This window comes from Poecilia formosa, unplaced genomic scaffold (assembly GCF_000485575.1).
Source record: "Poecilia formosa unplaced genomic scaffold, Poecilia_formosa-5.1.2 Scaffold0, whole genome shotgun sequence".
Lineage (NCBI taxonomy): Eukaryota > Metazoa > Chordata > Actinopteri > Cyprinodontiformes > Poeciliidae > Poecilia > Poecilia formosa.
In genome coordinates this window covers 4,016,869-4,020,370 of record NW_006799939.1, presented here as the reverse complement: position 1 = coordinate 4,020,370, position 3,502 = coordinate 4,016,869, and the positions used below count along the sequence as shown (strand labels likewise).

The window sequence follows — 3,502 nt, the reverse complement described above, 5'->3', positions numbered from 1 at the left end:
TTTCTTATACAAATAAGAAATACGGCGTAAAACCTTGAAAATTGCAAGTGCTAAAAGAGACCAACAAATTTTGATGTCCAGCAATGAACTAACATTACCAGCTTTTAATGTGCACTGGCATTAACCCTCCCTGTGATACTCTGCATGGCTCAGTGTGACGTAGTGGGAATTTAAGTCCAACACTCGCTCACGTCCAAATTTTCACTTTTACTGGCTGGCGGACTTTTTGCAGATGAGAACCTGGAAACAAAAAAAAACATGGCAGGAGGATACATGAGGTAGTTGGTGCTGCTGGTAGAAGGGAGGTGGAGGGGGGTGGGGGCTATACATATAAGCATTTCTGTCCTCCAACTTCAGTAGTCATACCCTGGCAGTCTGAAGCCCAGAGGCTTATGTGCGCTGAAGGACCCTTGCTGAGAGAAGAAATGTCGCGTGAGGCTTGTTGTAAGCCCTAATGGAGGGCAGCCATGGAATGCCTTCCTGTGTTAGGCAGTAAAGTGCTGAGTGCTGCAAGCAGCTGAAAACTGATGAGTCTGCGCTTTTGCATGACTCTATACCAAGCACAAAACTGCTACTTTTCTACGTTTGTTTTTTGATGTTACCTTCACCAGACAACTACTTTGGGCTAAATTATGCCACAGGAAAGCACCGGAGTGGGATAGCACCTCCTGACCGCACTCTGCATGGGAACTGCCCCCGGGGGAGGGGGAAAGATTAGGATCTCTGCACATTTCTGTTTGTGTCCACTCACAAATAGAGAAAAGTAAAGAAGAGAGTGTTTGTTGTTCCTCTGCTTTTGACATGTGCATCTCAAAAAAAGTGTTAGGAATTGTTATTGAAACTGGGTAAAAAAAAATAAAATAAAATAAAGAAAAAAGAAAAAAGTGAATTCCTCATTACAAATCCGGCATCATTTAGTGCTGACGGTGCATATTCGAGGAATTAAACGGCATCAAGAAACAATATCCCTGGTTAGTAGGAAGCAAATTCCATGGGTGGGATGGATTTTTTTTTTTCCTTTTTTGTGCATCATGAATAAATGTCAGGAATGCTCAGGCATGAAACAAACAGATGGGCATTCCGGTATTCCTCGTGTGGGTTATACAGTACAGGAGCCAAAAGTGGTAGGCTATCTGGACGCTGAGAGATCCCAGTAGGTGGAGAGAGGAAGCGAATAGGTCAAAGTGTGACAGATGTCCATTTAGATGAGCACAGATGTTCATAATAATGCCGGTGTGGTTGTCGTAAGCTGGGAACCCCCCCGGTGTCAAGAACAAATCCAGACCCACAATAACAATAAAATTATGTCATCTGTATTGATGACATTAGGTTCTGTTTATAATTTATAAACACTAAATGCATTCCCTTCAGTAGAGGACTTTCTTGACATCTTTATTTAGTGTAAATGCAGATTAGTTGGACTCTGAAGTTAAAAAACCCCCCCGACAGGTCCTAATTCATGACAGTATTTTAATGCTATTGTTTTAACCTTTAAACTTTTGTCAGATCAGCATTGGGAGATTATTTACATATGAAATGAATGTAGGGGACAATACACAACCAATGATCTGCCTTCAAGTGAGAACAGACCTTTCCATTTTCCACTAAGCTGTCTGATTTAAAATGTAAACATAAGCGTAGCATGCAAATGTAACGTAGCAGTTTAAGCTAACTGTTTGCCAGTAGATTTTTTTTAATCCATAGCTCACGTTTTTGCATTTCAAAGTCAATAGTGCAAATAGTGCATTTGAAGTGTATAAAATTTGCTCAACTAATAAGGGCTGCTTGAGCTGGCCGACAACACTCGGTTACAAAAGCATTAAAAGTCGCCTCCAAACTTTTAATAACCACAAAAAGTAAAACAGTGACAAAGACCCAGAGAAGGCAGGGAGTTTATAAGCCCTGGAAGTAGACAGCAGCTGGCAAACTCCTCAGCTCTAGTTCAAAATAAAGAATCCCAAACCTGCTCCTTCTTCATTTAGCAATTATTTTCTAAAACACAGATATGGATTTCTGAAACACAAATACCGGGTTTCCCCTAAAGTGTCAGTAAAATCTCATCTCCTTGACATGGACGCGATGTCATGTCTCGACTATCTTGTGAACTGGACGTATTGCCACACCCCCATTTTTAACCTCACAAAAAGCTTGACGGTATCCCTTTAAGACCATGCCGCGGTCTCTCGTGTGAGTGTTTATAACCCACGTGAGACATCAAATTACGCGCTTCTACGTTTAATTCCTTGATGGAACCTTCCCATTGGCTCAGAAAATATACCAAGGAATGACGCAGCGCTCCCCATAAATTGTATTTACTCTTAACCGAGCTCCAGACGTTTTTCTTTCTGAAGACTTATAAATACTTTTCGAGCCAGGTGAAAAACATTTTTAAAAAAATAAAAATTAAAATGAGTATAATAATTACAATGAATGAATGATATTAGTTCTCAAACTCCAATCAATATATTATAACAGGTAGCGGTGGATAAACGCGAACCAGCTCACCAAGCGACCTTGTATTTGAAAATCCTTTATATCAGACCCGGGCTATTATTCAAATACACGAACTAACCTTTAAATGATTTAAACAGACAAGATATCAGAGCAACTGGTACGTTCACATAACTAATTAAGCTGATAAAAATTTCTCTCTTATTTTTGGTCATCTTCTGTTTGACATTTATCAGTCATTCGGCATCAGGGTCTCTCCACCGCAGTGACCGCCTACCTTGTCGCAGCTGCTGTCCGCTAGTTGGTCTGCAGAGGGGATGCGGTCACCTCCGTCAGCTCTGGTTGAGGTCCACCAGGGAAGAAAGTGGCAAAAAAGTTTGAGCGGCAGTGATTCTCATGAATCCGCTCAATATTGTCCTCATAAATAATAATAATACTATTATTATTATTATTAATTAAAAAAAATCAAAAGCAATCCTTGTCCTCGGGAAAAGGAGACACTGCTTGTCTTTTAACTAATCAGTCGGGAGCCACATGCATCTTTGGTGTGTACGAATTCAAACATCTTGTCAGTCAGCTTTGGCATTGTTTATATGTAAAAAAAAAAGTTTAAGCCAAATCAAAGCTGTAAAAAAATATATATACATAAATAATCTTCATCTGCTTTGGATAGGTTCAGTCATATTTCAAGAAAAGTTTATAAAAGTTCATCAAGAAAGAGAAAAAAGTAAGAAAACTTCATAAAAAAATGAATTAGAATTTAAAAAAAAAAAAAAGAAGAAGAAGTAACTTTTTGGTAATTAAATCTCTGCAGCCAGCTTCAGCTCTCTTGGGGAGCATCAAGGTAAGTATTTCAGTCTCCTCAAGCATCCAGGTTACACAGAGTGGCCAAAGTCTCTCCCAGCCGCTGTTTCAGCTGTCTAATTCCTTCCAGACGGGATGCGTGTGTATGTGTGTCTGTGTGTGGAGCCTCCTTTATGACTGCTGTGGCTCGAAAACTTTTTTTTTTTTTTTTTTTGAACTGACTTTTTTTGTGTTTTGTGCTAAAAGC

The 3,502-nt window shown here is 39.6% G+C and overlaps 1 protein-coding gene across 1 annotated transcript in view; it reads right to left on the bottom strand.

Annotated features, from left to right (window-relative positions):
* The window catches only part of has2 (hyaluronan synthase 2), a 15,208-nt gene extending 12,250 nt beyond the window's left edge, over positions 1-2,958 (bottom strand). Inside the window, exon 1 of the mRNA XM_007558721.2 lies at positions 2,729-2,958. The gene's annotated coding sequence lies outside the window, so the exon portion shown is untranslated. The remainder of the gene's footprint in view (positions 1-2,728) is intronic.
* Positions 2,959-3,502: the final 544 nt, after the last annotated feature.